This window comes from Lagenorhynchus albirostris, chromosome 10 (assembly GCF_949774975.1).
Source record: "Lagenorhynchus albirostris chromosome 10, mLagAlb1.1, whole genome shotgun sequence".
NCBI lineage: Eukaryota > Metazoa > Chordata > Mammalia > Artiodactyla > Delphinidae > Lagenorhynchus > Lagenorhynchus albirostris.
Genome location: NC_083104.1, coordinates 28970133 through 28993390, shown reverse-complemented (window position 1 = coordinate 28993390; position 23258 = coordinate 28970133). Strand labels below are relative to the sequence as shown.

The 23258-nt window shown below is 41.9% G+C and overlaps 1 protein-coding gene across 18 annotated transcripts in view; it reads right to left on the bottom strand.

Moving 5' to 3' along the window:
* Positions 1–23258, bottom strand: part of FHIT (fragile histidine triad diadenosine triphosphatase) — a 1440192-nt gene that overhangs the window by 952606 nt on the left and 464328 nt on the right. For 2 of the 18 annotated variants that reach the window (XM_060164000.1, XM_060164001.1), the window contains one exon: positions 7195–7335. The exons of the other annotated variants lie outside the window; for them this stretch is intronic. The gene's annotated coding sequence lies outside the window, so the exon portion shown is untranslated. The remainder of the gene's footprint in view (positions 1–7194; positions 7336–23258) is intronic. 18 annotated transcript variants of the gene reach the window in all.

Here is a 23258-nt window from a genome sequence, read left to right as displayed (position 1 = left end):
TGTTTCCAATAAGTATGAGAATACCCTTCTGTGTGACTAGACAGGCAAGAAGTCAGAGCATACCTCTTTGCTGTTAAAAGATTAGCACATATATCAGAGATGCTGTCATTTGATAAGGTGAATTTTTGGTCATTTGGACGCATTTTAGTTGTTTGCTGCAGTTTGTTTATTGGCAGGCAGGGGAGCCTCCGACCAAAAGGACTGTCCCAGGAGGTTGTTTAGCCTGAACATAAGCCAAGACAAAGAGCTCGGGAAAGAGACTGACTCTTACTTGCTGTGTGACCCTTGGCAATGCATTAACCCCTTCAATCCTCAAGTCCTTTTCTATGAAAGGGAGATAATCATTGTAAAGTGGTTAGCACGATGCCTGCCATGAAGCAAAACCTCAGGAAACAACAGCTATTATCACTGCTGTTGGTATTGTGACCTCTCTATTTTATTATGGACTGACTGTTCTTTTTTTATTGTGCTAAAATACACATAACATAGAATTTACCATTTTAACCATTTGAAGTGTACAGTGCTGCGGCATGAAGTACATTCACCTTGCTGTGCATCCATCAACACCATTCATCTCCAGAACTTTTTCATCTTCCCAAACTGAAACTCCCCTTTCCTCCCTTCCCCCATGAGTGTTTATTTAAACCAGATCTTATCCAGAAAAATACCTTTTGAGGAAATGAAGTCTAGGCTTCTGTTTGACAAAGCCTCTCCTTGACTAAACTTCCTCTAATCCCTCCTTGCCTTGACCTTGTCTGGGTCTGGTGGCCCAGCTGCAGCAAGAATCTTGCTAAATCAGTTTAGCAAACAAACAAAGAAAGAAAAAAACACTTTATATCTAATCTCCCTCAATATCTGATCAAATTCCCCATCCCCCACCCTTGGTATCTGATCACCTTGGCTGGCCTTCAGCAAGAACCCTTAGGTCAGTTTAGTAAGAATTACCCTTTTGCCTTAAAAAGTTCCCATCCACTGACCCCTCTTCTGCCCCTTGACTCTAAATCCCCACTTGTCCATGTTTCATTTGGAATTGAACCCAGTTTATACTGAGGTTTCTTTTCCTCTATTGTAATAGTGCCAGCATAAAATGTTTTTACCTCTTTCGCTGCGATCAGGCTCCAGCTGCCACATGTAAATGGAACTAAAGGCAATTCCCACAGTACCCCAGAAACGGAAGAGAAACAGCACTAACAATGGCCATCTGGGGTTATGTTGATGAGTTTAGTATCCATCGGCCACCTCCTAGGAGTAACATGTAAGTGATTCATCTATCTTGAGGCAAAAAACAGAGGATTCCAAACAAAAGCACAAAGGCTCCTGACTGTGGAGCCTGCCCATCATATTTACCATCACAAAAGCACTGACTGCACTCCCCACTTCAGTTAAGACTGGAGCATCTAATCAACTATTGGGGTGACGCCAAACTGTGACTTAATGGTATATTATTTTGAATTAAAGTTACTTAAGAAACGGCTAATGCAAGAGGGACACTCTGACCCTCCTGTCCCTCTCCCTGAAAACAGGAAATAAGTCTCCCCTGTGAAAGGTGCACTCCCTGCATCTGGAGGTAGAAGGAAGGACCAGCACCCTTATCCCCAGAGACAGGGAACTCAGGCCTAGAACCCTATGTAAACAAACCTTGTTACTTCTTTAATTCACTACTCCAAGCCCAAACTCTGTTTAGATTCTTCACTAATTGAGCACCCAAAACCTGAGTTTCTTTGTCCTGTCAATTCCTCACAAATGTATTGTCTAAGAAGTATAAATGCTGCCTGCTTTGGCCACTTCTTAAATCCCATTCCTATGAGACCTCCACGCATGTGAATTAAAATGTGTTTCTTTTTCTCCTGTTTATCTGTCTTGTGTCAATTTTATTGTTAGTCTGGTCATAAGAACTCAAGAATGGTAGAGGGAGAAGTTTCCTCCTCCCTGACACAATATTATTCCAGAAGGAACTCTGTTGACATATTCATTTGGTATCCTGTAATTGGTGGGAAAAGACTAGTCGTTGGGCCTAAACTATCAAAGGCACTTACTTTTCCATAGAAAGTGGGCAAACTTCCTTTGCCAAGAATCCACGTGCTTTTGTAGAAGCATTCTAGGGGGAAAACTTCTGGTTTATAGCCAACCTCACAAAGTAGCTAAAGAGTTCCGAATTTCACCTCAAACCTCTGCTTCAGCACCTACTGAGCTGTAGCACGTTATTTTCTATCCACTGTCATTCCTGATCCTATCGCAATTCAGTTTAAGGTGTTTGTAGACAGGAACCCTATCTGAGCTGTCAGCACCTTGCCTGATCATCTTCCAGCAAAGTGGTCAGGCAGAAGCATGCAGCTAAGGATGCCCTGAAGCAGACTGTGGAGGAAACTGGCCAATGAGATGAGCATCTCCACTTGCACTCAGCTGATAACATATATGGTACATCTGTCACCATCTGTCCAGGCGTATTGATCTTGTAACAGCCGCCAGGCACTTCAATCTGGTGGCAGCTCTGTGACTTCTACCTGTGGATCACTTTATCTCCACGCCCTTTCCTTTTCCCCTTCTTATCCATGCATTAGGACCTCGCCAAAATGTTGCCTCCTTTGAGAAGCCTTTCCTATACCCGCTAAGGCAGAAGTGGAGATGGCTGTTTTGAAACAGAAACAAACAAATAAACAAAAACATTGAAATCTCCAAACTGAATTTGCACTTTATCTCAAAAGATGTGGTATGATGTATGGCGTAATGCACGGCAATTTTTTCCAAGTCTTAACAATACAGCACAGTGACCTGGGGAATTTTTTTAAAATATGGACTCTCAGGCCCCACCCTGATTGAGACATTAGGCCACAAGCTTGTGGCCCAAGAAGGTATTTTGTTTTAAAGCTTCCCAAGATATTCTGATGTACAAAAGTACTGGAAACAGTAGGCAGGCATGCTACTGTGTGTCTTTAGGCAAGTCACTTTGCTTCCCCGAGACTGTTTCTCATTTGTAAAACTGCGGATAAGAATGCCCATCTCACAAGGTTTTGGAAAAGACCCACAGAGGGCAAGAGTGCAAAATCCTTGAATGATGATGCCTCAGCAAATGGAGCTATGAGGATGAGTACTACGGATTTCCTTAAAAAGCTGTTCTCCGCTTCTCAAAACCAACAGCCCAGTTTGCAAAACCTTCCTCTATTAGAGAACAAAGAGAAGACGGTTTCAAACCAGGATGATAGCCTGAAAAAAAATCAAAAGGGACATTGAGAAGGAGCCCATGTAGAAAGCAGGACATGAGCATGTAATTAGGTTTTTCTGAAGGCCTATATTCTTCATTCCCATTGCCATTTCTCCTGATTAAAAGGTTCTCCCAGTAGCTGAAACCATTAACGTTAAGTCCATCAAATGGTAGCTGTTGTGGAGAGCTACCCCCCTTTGTTAAATTAGTCAGGCTTCTGTGTCTCTCATAGACTAATGCTTTAACACTTCACTACCTATAATAAAGTATATGCACCACAAGAAAAATGTGTTTTGTGACCAGCAGGCTATAACACAGTGTTCTGCTTATAGGAGCCATGGGTTTAATTGTATCCTAAGCTGATGATGAGTCACCACTCTGGCTTTTGGTTAAGGAAGCCAAACGATGACTCAGTAAACCTCAGCTCAGAGTGCCCCTGAGTTTGAGAAAAAATGCCTGATTATAGACTGTTTTGTATCACTTAAGGGTGTCAAACAATAGGATACCATGACAGCCAGGACTTATCAAAGTCCCCTGCAGAATAATTCCCCATAAAGAGGTGGTGGTGGGGAACTAGGAACCATTCCATAGCTCAGAGCTAGAGGGAAGAAAAAATGCTACACAGAAGTAAAAGAAGGTTTCCACCTACCACATCCACCCCTTCAGATGTCCGCCCTGGAGGCTAAACTGGGAGACAGATGAGACACCAGGCTTGGCGTCTCCTGTTTGGAAGGGCTAACTCTTAGAGGGCTCATCCTGGCTCCCTCCAGCCAGCAGCAGCCGAGCAAAGTTCGAGGCACTGGAGCCTTAAGATTACAAACACTGGCTTTGGAGGCCATGCACCCAGAATCAGAATCCACCCATTTAGCCGAGTTACCAGCTTCGGTCACCTTTTTTAGGTTCTGAGCTTCTGTCTCTATTTCAAAAATGGGAATAATAAAAACATGCAGCTTCTAAGGTCAGGGTGCAGATTGAATTTTATGGAAAGGACTTAATATGTGCTCAGTAAGAAGCAGTTGATACCATTACTGTTTCTTATTATTATTACTACTACCAAGGAACTATCAGCAAGTCTGAGTCTCCTATGAATGTTAGTCAAGAGCCACCAAGCTGCTATTATGTGGCGAGCACTGCGGTCTTGGGGACACAGGAGCAAACAGGACAGATACAATCTACCCTTTTATGAAGCTTATGGGGTGTGTGTGTGTGTGTGCGTGTGTGTGTGTGTGCGCGCGCGCGCGTACTGGCCTGCACATTGTTTATAAACAAAACACGTAGCAAACATTTTAAAATTGGGTGACTTCACACGGAAGTCCAGATTTCTGGCTCGTTTTGAAAACATCAGAAAATCTGAGAGGAAGTGAGATCTCTCTCCACAGGCCAACCTGCTCCTCCAAAGCCCTCACAAGTCCCAAAACACAGCACCAGCCTTCTGCCTGAGACGGGCTCACTGGTCTCTCTAATCAAGAGAGTAGAGCGCGCTCAGGCTACATGAAATGAGGGGCCCCGGGGGACATGAGAGACAAGGAACAGAGAACACAGACCTAGAGGACCAGACTGAAATGCAGGGAGGGAAAGGAGGACTGGCATCCACCCTCTGTCCCTGGGTTTATTTGTCTCTCTGCTCAGCTTGCTTTGTTTTGGCTGGACACAGAAAACCCTGGAGGGGAATTCTGATTCCAACTTGCTCTATGCACAGATAATTATTTGGGGCTCCCAGAAGGCTGGAGAGAACAATGACTTCCCCAGCGGTTACAGTTGGACTAGCTTAGTTCCTTTTCTTCGCCACAGGGGTCAGAACCATGTAAGGCGAGCTATTTGTTTTGGTCTTAAACCAAATCTGCCCTGGGACACAGACAGATGTTCTGACCTGAGACCAGGAAAGCCACTACTTCAATGCCTAGTCAGCCTACAGACCCATAATACGCATTTTCCCTGTTTAAACTGTTTACTTCTCTCCTTTGCAAATAAGAAGTAATGTTCAGAAAAAAATACTCTATGCCCCCAAATTGCATCCCTCCTCCCAAGTGAGATATTTCGTGTTTCCTAGGAAGATGGGATAAAGACAAGCAGGGGAACTAACTGGGATGGATCAGTGAAACTACAGAGGCTAATTTGTATACAACCTTCTAATAAGTATCCACAACTTCATTCTAATAGGAAATGCATGACAAGTCCCTTAAAAACAAAGAAATAGGAGAGAAAAATACATGCTCCATAGTTGTGAACACTATAAGAGACTGGAACAATCTTCCAGCAACTGCACAGAGATTGTTCCTACATCCACCCAAAACTATTATCGTCAATGGTGTCCCCTCATTTTAAACAGAATGAAATGGATTTAGTTGGCTGCTACAGGCTGTTTCTAGCCTTCCTGCATCTAAAGACATTTTCACTCTCAGCCGTTCCAATAGGGATTCATTTGGATTTCTTGTCAACTATCCTTCAAAGACAAGGTAAGACCTATTTTCTGATTAAACTTATACTCAATTTTATTTGTTTACCCAATCATCTAATACCTATTTATTGACTGCCTCCTAAGAGCCAGGCACTTTGTTAGGTGCTGAAGATATAAACGTGAGTCAAAACAAAGACAGGCCTTGCCCTCAAGGAATCCAGGGGAAGCAGATAATCAAAAGACCTTGCCAATATAAAACTGACCTTCTGAAAGGTGGCCAAGGAGAGGTATCTGGTACCAGGAGGACCTATTACATAGAAGGAGTCCAGTTAAGGGGGTATAACAGAGGCAAAGAAAGTGTCCCAGAAGAAATAACACTTGAGCTGAAATTTATAGGCTGTAGGTACCAGATAAGCAAAGGCCCTGTAATGAAACTGAGTAGAGTGAATATAGGGACTGAATAAAGGCCAGCCTGATTGGAGTGGAGAATCCACAAGGGATGGAGTGATGAAGAAGAGTATTAATGGTGACCATGCAAGGCTTTATGGTCCACATCAAGAATTTTGAGCAATGGGAAGCCATTTTGGGGATTTAAAGCAGGGTGCAGTGGTAGTAGTTGATATGACCATATTTATGCTTTGAAAAACAAATGGATTTGGGTAGAGGGGAGGCGGAATGAGTTCAGGTAGGCCAGTTAGTCTAGAATTTGGATGGTATGGTGCTGGAGGTGATGGAGTAGAGGTGACACATTCTAACAATACTTTGGGACCAACCCAACGTGCCAGATGCATCTCAATGGCCCAAGACAGGTACTAACAATTAATATACTTCCTGGTGCTGTGAAGCTGAGTAAAGCTTTTTTTTTTTTTTTTTTGGCCACACCGCACGGCTTGCGGGATCTTAGTTCCCCAACCAGGGATTGAACCCGGGCCCAGGCAGTGCAAGCACCAAGTCCTAACCACTGAACCACCAGGGAATTCCCAAGACATTTAGAAGGACCAAACCAAATAGGACCTGAGCACATCTAGACTCCCTCATCCCCAGCAGCAGGGTACCACTATGCGCTCTGAGCCATCATAGCTCTGTATTTGGATTTACAAATTCTGAGAAAGATTCCACAGGAAAACCAATTAAACAGGCAGGGAAGAAAACACCATTGAGCGCTGGAAAGAAAGATGATAACAAGCAGGTCTCAGTGGAAGTCGGTAAAATGTTGAATTTCCATTCTAGTATCATTAGCACTGTTCCTGATTTGTTTTTTTAAATATTTTGGTTAATCAAAACTATGGGTCAATCAACTGTTCCATAATGACAGCTTCTGTGGCCATAAATCCTTGCTATTGCCTGAAGCTGACATGGTCTCAGTCCACGGGAGAATAAGCAGCAAAAGACTAATGTGTCTCTTCATTTCCCCCAAAGGGAGTTAGGCAATGCATAGTGTAAGAATATAAATTATTCACAATGCTTTCTTGAAGTTTATGATTCACGGTTTGGGACAAATAATGGACGAAGGGGGGAGGTGGGAAACAGAATCCTGAATGAAAATTTCTTTTGAAAATGGAAGGATGAGTTTCTAAGGTAGACCCAACTCAACACACACAGGGCTCCGGGCTTCTCAGCGGTAGCCTCTGGTTCTTTCACAGAATGGTTCACTCCTTACATTTGTTTGGACAATCCTTATTAAACTGTGGTCACCTGAGGAGGGCTCAGTGTCCACCAATCCAGTTTCTCTAGACTTTGGTGAAGGTGAAGAGAGGGAGAGAAAAATGGAGAGGAAGGTTAGAGAGAGGTCAAGTCTAGCTGTGTGACAAAGTACTGAGGGAGTGGAAGGAAACAAGTGTATCATCTGGTGGAGGAGAGAGGACATCTGTTTGGTTTTACTTTTAGGAAATAACAGACATCAGTGTAGTAAAACATATGAAAGTGGATAGGAGCAGTAGGGTTGTTTGTTGGTTGGTTTGTCTGTTTTGATAAAGTTAATTCATATATCAAATCCCACAAAATGGAGCCTGCCCCAATGGCCCAGCCCATGTCATAAATCTAAAGCTAGGTCAGCCCACACTTACAGGAAACACCTGTTAAGGGAACCTAACACACACCAAATCACAATCCTCCAACTCAGCTTTAGAGAGCTCACCTTACCCTAGAAAATAGGACCTGCTCTCCTTGCAAGGAAATCCCTGACCTTCTAGCCCATCATGCCATTTCCGTGTCACTGTTTCCAATCATCTGTAAAACTCGCCCTTGCCCAAAATCTCTCAGGAAGGGTGCTCCACTGCTCTGCACTGTAATCCCCCAATCCATGAATTGTTTTCCCTTGAATAAAGGACATCAAACTTATTACTAAATCATTTTAGTTTTGTCATTTGACAGTTTGTTTATAAATATGGCCTGGATTAGATATATAGCTCTCCTTCACTGTTTCTAAGAAATACAAGTAAAGGGTTTCAGCAATTTTGAAACTCTGCTCTCTTGCCAAACTGGGTTTCCTTGACAGGAAATGCTGAGACTAAATCATGTGCATCTGCTCTTTATAAAGGCTAGAAACACATTTATTGAACCTACCAGATGCAGTCACTGTACTGGGCACTATTAATGGTAGACATAATAGAAAAACCCTTCATGGTCCAGCCTTGGCTTACCTTCCTAGTTTTCTCTCTTGCTACTTCTCCTTCAACACCAAGACCACAGCCATTTTGTTCTGCAATTCACAGAACATTTTGTTCTGCTTCCCCTCTTTATTTATAAACATGTTTCTTTCCGCACTGAAAGCTCTCCCTCATTCATCCAGCTGCACTGAGCCTCCCCACCTACACCTGGCCAATGCCTACATTCTTCCTGTCTCGGTTTGGATGTCACTTCCTCAGAACGCTGTCCAGAATTCCAAGGTGAGTCAGGTGCCCCTACTCTGGGCTCTCAATGGTTTGTCTCAACCTAGTCTAGGTAGCATTCAATGGTAATTAGATGGTGGGAAGCTTTTTGATAGCAGGGACTAAGTCTTTGTCATTCTTGCATCCCCAGGCCCTAGCACCCCATGAGACACAAACAAAATGCCCATTAAATCGCTGATGAATGAATAAAGATATGCAATACTTGATGCCCAACTTCAAGGAACTTTCAGTGTAATTAATAAAGATACAACCTTTTGAAATACAACACAGCACAAGGCATATAAAACAAGTGCCTCTTGTGTAACAAAGTAGGTATTCAGAGGAAGCAAAGATTACTTTTGGCTGGGCTGATGAGCGCAACAGCAGTAAGAACAATTCCATGTTTATAACACAAGCACTGTTAGTTGTTTTCATAAATATCCCTGTACCATGATACTATTATCCCCATTAACAAATGAGGAACCCAAGGTTCAGAGAGGTTAAATGATTTTTCAAAGTTACAAAGCTAGTAACCAGCAAAGCCGGTATTTGAATTCTGAACACAAAACACTGAGAATGAATTGGAAGGTGAGTAGCCCATGGAAAAGGGAAAACATAGATAAAGGCACTTTGGAGCCATGCATATCCTGGGGACTAAAAAGAAAGATCAAGCTGATGGTATGTAGGAATACGGAGGACACCAACACTAGAAAGTGAGTAACGAGATTGTCAGGGACCCTGTGTGCCAGGCTAAGGAACTTGCATCAGTTTATGGCCACCAAGGAACGACTGGTAGCTTTAGAGTAGAGGAAACATGATTGGAGATGAGTCTTTGAAAGATTTATCAAGCAGGGGGACACAGGCTGGACTGGGAGACAAAAGGGGGGTTTGCAGAGAAGGAAGAAACTCAGAGCGGAGTGCAACTCTTTAAAGGCACTGATCTCTGGGAATGGAGTAGAAAGGATGGATGCAAGCCATCCTGTGAGAGAAGAAACAAACAGCCATTGAGAGCTGAGTTACTGTGGGTCTGAAAGAGAAAGAAACTAAAAGAGACTTAAGAGTATTAAGCCAAAATGACAGGGACACTAATGAGGAAGTCAGACAAAAGAAGTACCATAGAAGGTACTGGTTTGAGGAGAAACTTTAACATGCTGAAAAAAGACACTGCAGGGAAAATCTTCAGGGAACAGTTGGAAATGTGGGACCAGAGAACAACCACTGTAAGAAATGCAACTTGGGGGCCATTTGCCTTAAGGTGCAAATGGAAGCAATAGAAAATGTGCCTATGTCTTCAAGGGCTGAGGAATAGAAAAAGGGGGTTGGAAAGTGTGCAACAAATCTTAGTTAACACTCACATTTAGATGGCAGGAATATGAAGATTAACAAGTAAAAGATGTTAAAGAATAAGATCTAAATGCCCAATATGAACCAGGCACTATGCCCGAAACTTTTTATATGTTATTTGATGAGGTCTGTACTATCTTTATCTTATAAACACTCAGGCTAAGGAGTAATGTATCTTGCCCAAGGCCATATAACTGGTTAGTGACATAGGTGGGTTCAAAACTATGTTTATCTGACTTGGGGAGCATCTCACTCATGTCATCCTGCCTCCCTGAACAGGGCCGTGGTATGGAGGCCATTGGAGGGGAAGAATGTTCAGGAGTGGACAGGATGAACTCAGGCAAGGGCAATCAGGACTGAGAAGAGGCCACTGAGTTTAGAGACCCACCTCTCAGTGAGAGCTGTGATATAAGACCTAAAATTGAACCTCAATATTATATGCTGTCTTGACATCTGGGGAATATCAGGATGGCCTCCAATGGCCCAACTACAAGTTCCTCTTCCCATTCTGCTCCTGGGGATTAAAGTCCCCTAGCCAAGCAGCTCTCCTTATCATGTGGACAAGGCACAGTTCCTCTTAACCCTGAATAATGGGGTTCAGTTTCCTGTCAGCCTCTGGAATGATTCAAATAAGCCAATTACATCTTCTTGCAGGAACCAAGGGTCACCCACCCCCTTGATACTGCCTCTCACAGCCTCTGGTTTTTCACTCTGTTCTCAAGTGCAACCATCTTGGGGCTTTGTGTGGTGTGCAGCCCCCTCTTCCCCTAGGCTGTGAGCATATGTGACTGATAAACGGCTGTCAATCTCCCCTGTCCAGTGTTGGAGGTTGTGTGTTTGGCCATCCCCACATCCCTAGGGTGGAAATCTCTCCCTCATCAACTGGGTAAAAAGACGGTGATTAAAACAATAGAGGACTCCAAAGTGTTCCCTGTGGACATTACATGGGTAAAATGCTTCACTTGAACAAGTATTAGCTTCACTACAAGTGAAGAAATCTGAGAAATGAATGAATTTTCTAGTTTTAGACAAGAGGAAACTGAGGGACAGACGGCTTAGATGGCTACCCTGAGTTACACAGTAGTAAATTCTTTCATTTTAATGCTGTGTTCTTCTCCAATATTTTCTTGACAAGCTCCTGTCCAGATGCTGCATAAGAATCACATGTATCCAGAATTTACAGAAAGCTATTATAAGCAATAAGAGAAAGGCAAAAAGCCTAACAGAAAAACAGGAAAAAGACATGAATGGCTAACTCCCAAAAGTAGAAATAGAAATGGACAATAATGGGGAAATGTTCAACCTCATTATTAATCAAAGAAATTCAAACAAAAATCACAATGAACCATTTCTTTGTATCTTTCAGGTTAACGAAGATTAAGAAGATTTACACTATCCAGCATTAGTGATGTTAAAAGCAATTGAAGACCGTCATATGCAGATGGATGAGTAGAAATTAGTACCTTTTTGAAAGACAGAGGAGCAACTCCCATAAAATTGTTAATTATATTTCCATACAATTTAATTTCTAGGATTATATCTCAAAGAAACAACTTGTCAAGTCCATGAAGATGTATGGATGAGGATATTTGTTCTACTGTTCTTTGCAATACTGAAAACACAGAAACAATCTTAATGTCCATCAACAGGGCATTGGCTAAATAAATGTGCTTTACCTATAAAATGGATTACTATGCAGTCTTTTAAAACGATGAGGTAGATGCATATTTATCAACATAGAAGGATGATATTAGGTTAAGAAAAAAACTAGCTTACAAAACTGCGTGTGGAATATTATACATATAAAATTTTGTATATTTCTATATACATGCATAGTGGGACATGTGGAATGAAATTTACACAATTTAAATATCAAATATATACAACTATCTAATTTTCAGGTGAGTCTTACTCTCTTCTTTAGTTTATCCCAAAGGCACATAACAATAATTGAGGATGGGGGGGAAAAACTTTCTCATTTTGGGGGAAGAAAATACTTTGAGCAATGAATATTTCCCTTCAAAGAGAAAATGTATACTTCAGGAAGAAATTACACAAATCCAACAGCATGTTTTGATTTTGTATTTATATTTGTTTTCCGACAGATAAATGTGAAATCCTGGAAAGAAGGGACTCAACCATGCACTGGGTTTCTCATAGGAAGTACGTATACTAAACTGAGGCTTTTGTGCCCCTAGCCTCCGTGAAAACCAGAAGGAGCCTGGGTTCAGTAGGTGCTGGTCAGCCCCTCTCTGACTGAAAAGGACACCTGAGTGGTGACCAGTGCGATTCCCATCCCGAGTTCTCAGCAGCGGCTAATTTTTTGCCTTTGACCTTGCAAACTATTCACACCTACGCTTTGATAAGTCCCACTCCTGGAGCTTTCACCTCTTGACAGCAAATGATGGTGTTTCAAAATCCCATTTGTGCCTGTTCGCTGTTAGAAAGTTTTGTGTAAGGCACATGTGACCTACAAAATATATTTCTCAAAACTTAACTCTCTGAACAATCAGTTACTGATTTATCTCCCAATTCTATCACCCAGAAGAGGGCAAAAGGTGACAAAACAGAGCCCACAGAGAGTTTAATTCAGAAAGACAGACACTTAATTTAGTTATTCTGAAAAATAAGAAACCCTACTATGTCACTTTAGAAATTTCAAAATAGAGATCTCCGTGTATCCCATTAGGCATCTGTCATGCTCCCAATAATATTACTTGTGACAGCTCTAAGAGAAGCAATATACATTGGCCTCGTAGGTCTTCAAGAATGCACAACTTAATCCATCTGGAAATAGTTGTGTTGTTGACCCTAGGGTTCTTTATATTAGAACAAAGTCAGACACGAACTCTGAGCGGTTCTGGAATATTATATGAGGGTGAATTATGGGCAGTCACACAACCTAGCATTGTCCTCTAAAGCGTTTTTATGAGGCAGAGCCAAAGGCTGGCAAACCTCTCCTTCACCACAGAGGAAATGGAGGCTAAAAAGAAAAATAAGAAGTTTATGAACTATTAAAAAAATAAAGCTGCAGAGTTAGGGAGTTACGGATTAAGTTCCAATCCATTAATTCTTTTATTCCCTGATTTAGAGGTGGCTGAAAATGTGCGGCCCTCTGGTGGGTGACAGAAACACTCCCATGCACAGGGACCAGAAAGGCAAGGCTGGAACAGTAGGGGGTGGGCCCACTTGGTCGGATGGTAATTCATACGGGAATCTGGAATTCAATAATCTCACATCCCACAGGTAAGGGAAAGATCCACTCCCCAATTTCATTTGGGAGTTCTATTACATTAAGCAATATTCTGTTTGGCCAGACATGCCATTCTTCTCCTGAAGGAAATTAATTTCTTGACTCTTCCAGCTAATGTAATCCCAATTCAGCGCTTAAAGTTTGCTTAAAGTTTTCTCAGGGCGCTACTAGATGAAATAAAGTCTAAAGCACCTCCTGTGGGACCTCACAAGGCACAGATGGAAACAATAGAGGAAAAACAAGTTGAAGAGGGGAAGGTGGGGCTGGGCAGGGGGTGAGGAGATTCATGTTAACCTTCCCCTCAAAAGCCACATATGTGATCTGTTACGTGTTCTATAATCTTAACTCCTGGCTGAGCAGAGCTGTTTTATGATTTCCATTGGAAATTTATTTTTAAGCAAGTAAGGCCTCTGAACAGGATAAATAAAAGATTACAAGAAAAAGAAACACAGTGGTTTCTGGTTGTTTAAAAGGCAACTCAACAAGCCTTCACCTGCAAAAGGAAAAGGTCAGGATCAATAAAAGGGCCTTTCCTTTAGAAAGAGATCTGTTTTCAATTTAACACAAATAAACCCTTATGGTGGGCCTTCTGAAGACCAAGGAAACATCAAACTGTATAAAGGATCTGGCCTTGCCAGGAAAATAAAATTTCTCCATTTGAAATTCTCCAACAACGTCAAGACAAAACAGAACAAACCTAACCCCCACCCTACCCGCTTCCTCAGCCCTCTGCCTGACAGCCAGAGGCTGATTACCCTGAAAAACAGAAACAAGTCCTCAAATATAAACATGTTACTACTCATAGGTATAATTTTATACTAAAAGTGGCTTTTTAGAGACATCATCTTAAGTGTGATGTTACAGGGGAATCCCACGTATTAGGAGAGTCTGGCTTGGAAAATACTGCAGGATACTGATGGTCAAACCACCGTATCTTGTTCTTCTAATAGGCCCAGCTGCCTTTGTGAAGTATTGGCTCAGCTACTGTGAAGGGGCACTTTTACTATCTTTTTGAGAGACAGGCAATGAATGACATTTTTTCTCTGCCTCATTTTCCTTCACAAATCTGAATGCTTCCTGCAGTGGTACTGTTGTTCTGAACAGCAATCCCTTCTACACACACATACACACATCACATACACCACACACATATTCACACACACCATACACATACCATGCACACATACACAAGCATCATATACCATATACCAACACCACACACATCCCCACACACACACAATTCTAATTAATGAATTCATAAACCTGACAGTCGCCCATTGCTACAACCTCAGTTCTGTCCAATTCCTAGCTCTTACTACTACACCTTCTCCCCTTGTCCCTTTCTCTCAAGAAAGCATATTAGAATGCAAGGGAGTCAGAATCTTAACCGTAAACATGCTCTCAACTGTAAAAAAAAAAGTAAGTCATTTTCATCCTTAAGCAATGTAAATATTATTAGAAAAACCATCACTACCCACCAGTGAAATTCAGCATCAAAGTTAGTCTCCTGCCTGGAATGATCTCCCCCCACCCTCCCGCACACACTCTTCTTCAACCGTATAAATCCTACCAGTATCTCAAGGTCCATCTACTTGATAAATGAAAATCCTTCAAACTCCCCTCGCTAGACTCTACCAGAGCTTACAAACTCAAGCTTCCAAGAGCCAGGGGGGTTAATTTGTTTGCTGCAAGCCAATTTTCAGACATATGCATTCACTGCTGAGCAGTGGAGACACGGCAACCAGAGAGCACATACCCCGCCTGAGGGGGCAGAAGCCAGTCAGCCCCACCCACTGCTGCCATATGGGAATGTGGGCCCATGGCCACCAGATCTTCCAATGTGTTAAGAGAAGTCAAAAATCTGCATTTTATGTGAAATATCCCAATTGTAAATGTTGGCTCAATTAAGAAAGTTAAGAGGACAACAACTCTGTGATATGCACTGGACCCGTGAAACCACTAATTTGCAACCTCTGGTCTCTATCAAACATATGAAGCTTAACAATGAATGACACATGTGTAAAGAGGTGTGGTGTACGTGTGTCTTAGATCACCAGTTAGAAAGACATAGACAAATTTATGTAACATGTAACTTGAAAATAAAGCAGGGCTTTATCTAGTTGTCTTCAACTTTAGCTTAAGTTTCAAATAATGTAAGAAGGGCCTGAGATATTTATATTTAAAATAGAAGGACATTGGTCAAAACAGTTCAGGAACACTGAGCCTGATGGTAAGGCACTGGAGGACAGGGACTATACCCTTACCTCTTTCATTCAGCATGTATCAAGAGTGCTAACTATATAGGTTTTAATGGAACTGATCTGAATATTTTAAGGAACCAGATTCCAGACAACCATTTCATGCATTAGAAATTTAATTTTGCAAGACTGCCTATATAGTACCAATATATTCCCCGTCAGCAAAGGATCCTGTTCTTCAGCCAGATCTTACCTGCACCTAAATATTTTTACTTTATAATCTTAATAGTTCTAAATTCATCTAACAGAGTAAAGAAAAATGCCTGGCACAAAAAATGCATTCACAGCATATTAGTTAAACTTAAGTATAAAGAAATAAACAAAAGATGAAACTTCCATGCCTCTTGTCTCTCTGCAGAGTAGAGTGCCCTGTGGCTTGGGCTTCTTTTATCAAAAGCATACCCATACCTTTTTGTCACATAAACTTATTTGGTTTTCCTTGTGTAATGGGGTGAGTATTGTACAAGGTTTCAATGCCTTTTTTTCCAAATCAAATTGTCCCTTAGAGGCTCAAAGTATTAACAAAGTGCTTCACTGCATGAAAGTGCTGTCTGCATTTGTCTGGCCAATATGATGCTAGCTGGAAAGCCTGATGGGTCTGTAACTGTCACAGGCACAACTGAGCTCCAGGATGCTTCCACCACAAAGCGAATTCAACTTCATAAAGAAAGGTGTGGACAGGAAAGCCTTCTAGCAAGATTCCCAGTAACCAGAATATGGACATGAGATCCAAAGACTAATAAAACATGGATTGGGGAAAGGGTATTGATGAAGCAGCAGCCTAAAGAGAGAAGAGGGAGGATTTGTGCCTGTTTTTATAGAAGGGAAAGTAGTGATGGGCCCAGAGAAAAGAGAAAGATTTCCGCTATCACCTGTAGTCCTAGAACAACTCTAGGAATTAGACCACATTACCCCTGCAAGTACAGATAATGGAAACAGGCTCAGAAAGGCTAGGTAACTTGTTCACAGTCTTTCCCAGCCAGCTACTGGCCTAACTGGAGTTCGGCCAGGTCTTTTTGGCTCTAAAGCTCAAGCCTAGGGACTTCCCTTGTGGCGCAGTGGTTAAAACTCCATGTTCCCATTGCAGGGGGCTGGGGTTCGAGCCCTGGTCAGCGAACTAGATCCCACATGCATGCCACAGCTAAGAGTTCACATGCCACAGCTAAGGTGCCGGCGAGCTGCAACTGCCACAACTAAGACCCGGTGCAACCAAATAAATAAATATAAAATAAAATAAAGCTCAACCTAGTCACTATATAACACCAAGTTACCAAGTCACCAAGACAAGTCACCAAGACAAGTCCAACAAGTCACCAAGACAGTCAACAGCACTCAATTAGTTATGCTGTGAAACTACAGATTGGGGATAGGGTATTGTTCCTTTTTTTAACTTAATTTTGTTAAAGACATAATAGACCAACCATAGAAAACAATCTGCCAAGCTATAGAAAATCAGTCCTGCTGCTAGTAAATGTGTTTTATTCAAACATATATCAAGCGCTTAATATATTTAAGATTCCCCAGATACTAGAGAGATAGAAATTCAAATACACTCAAGATAAGCTCAAAGGTAACCTTTCTTAAAAAAGTGCACAAATGGAAAGCTATTTTCATTGAACGGAATGTTTGTTCACTCAATTGCCAAATATTTATTGAGAAACTACCTGGGTCAGAAATTGTCCTAGGTTCTGAGGATGACAGAGTGACAGAGAAGACAGAGAGGGCCCACGCCTGGAAGAAACTTGCTTTGCTTTAGAATCAGACTAAACAAAGCAAAGGAGACAGAGAGGAAGGAGCCACTTATGGTTTGCAATAAACGCCGTGAAGCAAATACTAGGGTGCTCTGACAGAGAATAAATGGAGGACATCCTTTAGACAGGGAGGACAGGGAGGACCTCCCTGAGGTGATGATGTTCAAATGATAAGTTCTGAAGCAGGAGAGGAAGTCAACCATGTAATGGGTTGAGGAAAGAAAGCGTGCTCCAAGCAGAGGGTTAGGAGTATACAAAGAGCCAGTGAGGACAATGAGCTTAGTTTATTCTGGGAATCAAAAACAGACCACTGCGAGTAGGTGCAGCAAGCCAGGGCGGACTGGGTGCTGTGAGCAGAGGGGGAGACGTGGGTGGGAGCCAGTCAGACCATCATGGGTCTCCTACATCACGGGAGTGAGCCTGGATTTTATTCTAAGCTCAATGGAAAGCTGTTGAATGATTTGGTCTTAAACTAGGGACCACTGTGAACAGATGGATGGTTTTATTTTAGCTGATATGTGAAGTGTGCGTGAGAAGGGGACTGGTGTGGAAGTGGGAGACGAGGCTGTAGCTGGAAAGATAGCACTTGGATGTTCTGCGGGATGCCTGCCATTCGCCCTCCAGATCTTCCCTTCACCCCTTCTTATCCTGTTGTCTACCTCAGAGGCTGGCTTATATGGATTGCAGCCAAGGGTCCCCTTGCCTTATGACTTCCAGTTGTGTTCAGTCAGTGGGAAGCCCCAGCCAGAGATTAGAGGAAGGGAGGAGAGAGAAGCTGGGAGATTTACTTCCTCAGCTCCCCACCAGCCCAGCCCCCGGGGTTTATCATGGGCTGGTTGTCTCCATCAACCAAGGCTGTTGGTCCTATCAGGTGGTCTCTCCTACAGCTCTCCCTCAGGGATCCAGTGGCCTTCCCTCCCCATGTACCTTCCCTCTCTTTTTGCCTTCAGTCCTTGGGTAGAACCAGAAAAGGTTGCTACTAGCCTCAAGGCACTGCACTTAGGGCCTTGTGATTTGAAACTGATACCTTTATTAAACTCTAGTCAAATTACCCAGTTTGCGTATGCCATCTGTTTCCTGCTGGGTTCCTTACTGATACAGGAAAAGACAAGTTTTGATTTAGAAAACTTCAGTTACTGTGATCCTTGACTAACATCCTGTTCTGCTGATGCTTTCTGTCTGTGATGTTAAGGGTCACAAACCCAAGAACGTCAGCAAGAAATCATACACCTCTTTACTTCCTTGGGAAAACCAATAACATAAATTGACCAAAGAGATAAAATGCCAAAATCATGGATGTGAGAGTTCAGAGAACAAAACAGAATTTATGGTCACCAGTACTTGACTTCAGGCCAGTTACCAAGGGCTCTTGCTTAAATATTAAATTTATATTTCTCATTCAATTTTTCATTTATTTAATTAATGTTTATTGAGTGCATAGTACTCGGGAGACACTATTTTAGAGAATAGGGTTAAAGCAAAGACCAAATCAAGATACTTGCTCTCTCTGAGCTTACACTCTAGAAGAGAGTCAGGAAATAAACAAATCAACCATCTCTTACATGCTCATTAAAAAAAAGTTAAGGAGGAGAGAGTGGGAGATTTATATATGAGAGAGAATATTTCCTTTCTTAAAAGGTGATATTTGAGCAGAGAACTAAAGGAAGAGATGAAACAAGCAGTGATGATACCCAGGGGAAGCATGACCCAGGAGAGGAAGTACCAGAGGCTGAGGCAGGAACTGAACAACAGTGAAAGGCCAGTGTGGCTGGGGCAGAAGAGGTGAGGACAGCGGGCAGCCTCTCCAGTCCGGGAGACAGGCAGGACAAGCCCACTAGCTTCACCTAGTATTTTTGGCTTCTATTTTAGTAAAAGAAGCCATTAGGATTTTGAGCAGAGTAGTAACAGGAAATGACTTAGTTTTAAAAGGATCATTCTAGCTGCTGTGTTGCAAATAAGGTGGCAAGGATAGAAAGAAGGAACACACTACGACTAAAGTCTAGGACAGAGATGCTGTTGACCTGAACCAGGGTGGAAGCATTTATGTTTGATAAGCCTTTCAGATATCCAAGTGGGGATGTGTAGGCACTGGATATACAAACAATCAAAGTCTGGAGTTGAGAGAAGGGGTCTGAGTTTGGCTGGAGATAGGGATTTGTACAGTACACGCCATAAGCCTGAACGAGACCATCTAGGGAGTGAAGAGACGGAGAAGAGACCGGTTCTAAGGATGGAATGTGAGGCATTATAGGTGGACAGGTCAAAGGAGGAGGAGGAGCCTGTAAAAGAAGCTGAAAAGGAGTGGCCAGGAAGGTAGAAGGAGAAACCAGGAGAGGTGGTATCCCCAAAGCCAGCTGAGAAAAAGTATTTCGAAAAAAAAGAAGTGATCAAATGGTCATATGTTGTTGATGGATCAAGTGAGAACAGAACTGGGAGTGGAGCAATGGATTTGGCAAAGAAGGGGCTTGCAGTGACTCAGACAATGTTTTGAGAAGTAGTGGAGTTGAAAGTCTGATGAAGAGAACATGTGTAGACAATTCTTCTGATATTCTTTGATGTCAACGGGGAGCAGAGAAATGTGCTTAACCCCAGAAGGGGTTAAGCAGGTTTTCTTTTTCTTTTCTTTCTTATTAAATTTGAAGATATTACACCACTTTTTAACACTGCAGGGAATTATCTAATAGAGAGAAGAACCGGGATGATACAAGAGAGTGCAGGTAATTGCAGGAACAAGAGGGGATGGGGTCCAGGACACGACAAAGGCCATGGGTGGGAAAAGAACAATTCATCCTCTGTAACAGAACACGTGGTCAGTTGCAGATAGGCTGGTGGCAGCTGGGGAGGTTTCTTCCTGTCTGAGCTTTTCTCAGTAAAACAGCAAGCAAGGTCGTCCACATAACATGAGAAGCAAGGAGGAGCCACTGGAGATCTCAGGAGAGAAGAGAGTGTGAAATAGTCATCCAGGGCATGTGGGTGGAGTAGGGACAAGCAGTAGGATGGTGCTGGCCAGTGTGCTGGTCTCTAAACTGCCTTTGATATGAAACCATAAATTCTGTTAATATTAATGAAAAACATTACTATTAATCTAAGGTAGAGGAAAAAAAGTAAGATACTCTTGTGAAGAAAATACAGAAGATACAGTCATCTGAAGCTACAAGAAGAGAATTCCAAATGTTGCATTTGGTGGTGTTCTCCTAAAGTTACCATGGGAGGTTCTCATTCGACCTGGGTAAAGAGAATGGGTAGTCCAGTCACTGTGACCAAAAGGGAGATGAACTAAAGGGATTCCCACTTTCCCCAACAGATGAGCAATTCAACGTTCAAATATATGGAAATGATCTTTATTTTAGGTTCTTTCTCGTTTAGCCTTTCAGGTTATGAGAATTTGAAAAATAAATCTGAAACTCTACTTTTAAAAACTTGCTTGTAGGGCTTCCTTGGTGGCACAGTGGTTGAGAGTCTGCCTGCCGATGCAGGGGACACCGGTTCGTGCCCCCGTCCGGGAAGATCCCACATGCCGCGGAGCAGCTGGGCCCGTGAGCCATTGCCGCTGGGCCTGCGCGTCCAGAGCCTGTGCTCCACAACGGGAGAGGCCACAACAGTGAGAGGCCCGCATACCGCAAAAAAAAAAAACAAAAAAAACCCAACAACCAAACAAAACTTGCTTGTAAATTATCATCCCTGGTATGTAAAAGCCCAGATCTTAGATAGAACAAAAAACAAACAAAAAAAAGACTAATGACCCCTGACATTAGAATTTAAAATGTCCTGCATGCAAATCCAGTTTCCCTCCACTCTTTTGTAATGTAATAACCAGCGAGAATTAGAATTGCAAAAATGCCAAAAGAGCTACATGAAAATTATACAACAAAGTAGTTTCACAGTGATATTGAGAAAGGAATATGAAATGAATACAAGATAATATTGAGAGACAGAATCTGGAGTTATGTATATGTAAGTGAGTGCCTGTATGTGCACACCTGTGTATGAAAAAGCAAGATAAAAAAATATTTATTTCTTTGCTTTGTTCTCTCTGACCAAAGTTTAAAATAAAAACACTACTTGGGTCATAATGTGACACATGGTTCCTATTTTAGTTCTAAATGATTTTTCATTAAATGATTTTTCATTAAATGGTTTTTGAAATATTTACTTATAAATAAATATAAAGGAGACCTTTGGAATTCCTGATTTAAAACACTAACAAAATCAAGGCAATTATCAACATAAAATTTCCAATACTCTCTGATACTATTTTCTTCCAATTATTATTTCCTATCTTCCTAGTTGCCACAGAAGACCAATATACAGATGTTTTTCTCTGGGCTTCAGTAAAACACTTGAACTGTGACAATGAAAGTGAGGTAAACCGTTTCGTGCCCCATAGCAGAAATATATTACATAATGCAAACAAGTTTTGAAAAACCATTTGGATCATACGATACATCAGCTGCACAGACATTTACATGTCTCCCCCCTGCCTTAATTCCTCATCTTTTATTTTCCTTTATGTGTCCCTCCCACCCACATTATGAAAGAAAGAGTAGTTCATCTGCTTGGGCCATGAGGAGATTAAAAAAAAAAGCCAACGTCTAACAAATTTCTCCTTATTTTTCTTCTGGCTTCCATTAATCTAAGGTAATTTGGTTTAGATCCTGGACTCAAATATCCAAAGACAACTCCGTGATTAATTCAAAGGGCAGTGCAACCAAGGGTAGACACTTCCAGGTATGTACAGTGAGCAATTTGGTGTAGCACAAAGAGTAATGATGTGGCATCAAAACACCCTGTGTCGGTGACACCACCACACTCCTATAGAGTATCTGAGTATCTAGTCTCCCTTTTTCTGCTATTAATAGAACACTGATTTTTTTTTCTTTTAGAGTGACATACATAAAAATACTCATCTCCCAGAATTCCTTGCATCTAGGAATCATCAAAAATATATTAATTGACCAATAAGCTCAATAAGAGGTGGCAAGGTGGGACCTCCAGGAAAGTCTGCTGGAAAGGGAAGACTCAGATGACATAAACAGTTTGTTAGCTTTTCCCTTTTGCCTATTGCCCCTCCCTTTCCGCCTGCCTCTGATGGCCAAAGATGGAAGAGCCAGTTTGTAACCATGAGGCCAAACGTCCCATGGCAAGACACAGCCAGGCAGAAAGACAGTAAGAGCGGATGACTCTGAATTTGTTGAAGTATCCTGGAAAAAGTAAACCCCTCTTTAATCAAGCCACTTGTGATAGTTAAATTTATCTGTTCATTTGGCTTGGTCATGGTTCCCAGATATTTGGTCAAACATGTCTGGATGTTGCTGTGAAGGTATTTTTTAGATGAGATTAACCTTTAAATCAGTAGACTTTGAATAAAGCACATTTCCCTCTGTAATGTGGATGGGCCTCCAACCAGTTGAATATGTTAAGAAAAAACTGATCTCCCCAGAGGAAGAGGAAATTCTGCCAGCAGATGGCCTTCATACATGAGCTCCAACATCAAATCTTCCATGGGTCTCCAGCTTGCCAGCCTCCCCTGCAGATTTTGGACTTGCCAGCCTCTACAACCATGTGAGCTAATTCCTTAAAATAAATCAATCTCTCCTCTCCTCTATCTTTCTACACACACACACACACACACACACACACACACAAAATATATACAAGATATATTAATGAAAGAGAGAGAGAGAGATCTCCCTTATTGGTTCTCTTTCTCTGGAGAATCCAGACAAGTACACCAGTATAACTGGGTGTCTGTTCATTGCAGCTAAATGCAATACTCTCTGGCACATTTGAGATCTACCATTTCATGAGCTGTGTAACTGTGTACATTCCTTTGTGACCCTCAGCCTCTGGATCTGTAGAATGAGAATATGAGTGATACTGACTCCACAAACTGGTTAAAAGAGCTGCATGAGACAGCATCTGTAAAACTTCCGTGTAAGTTGTAAAGCCCAACGGAAATGTTAGGAAGCATCATCATGACAGGCTCACTGTGCCAATTCATGACCATAATTATTCTTCATTCATGGCTGCATTACTTTACAATAATAATTACCTTTAAATCTGACCATTAAAAAGTCATTATATTATATGTCAATTATATCTTAACAAAGCTGGGAAGAAAAGCCATTATAGATCACTTGGAATTTCAGAAAAGCACAAGGAAGAAAACATTCAACCATACC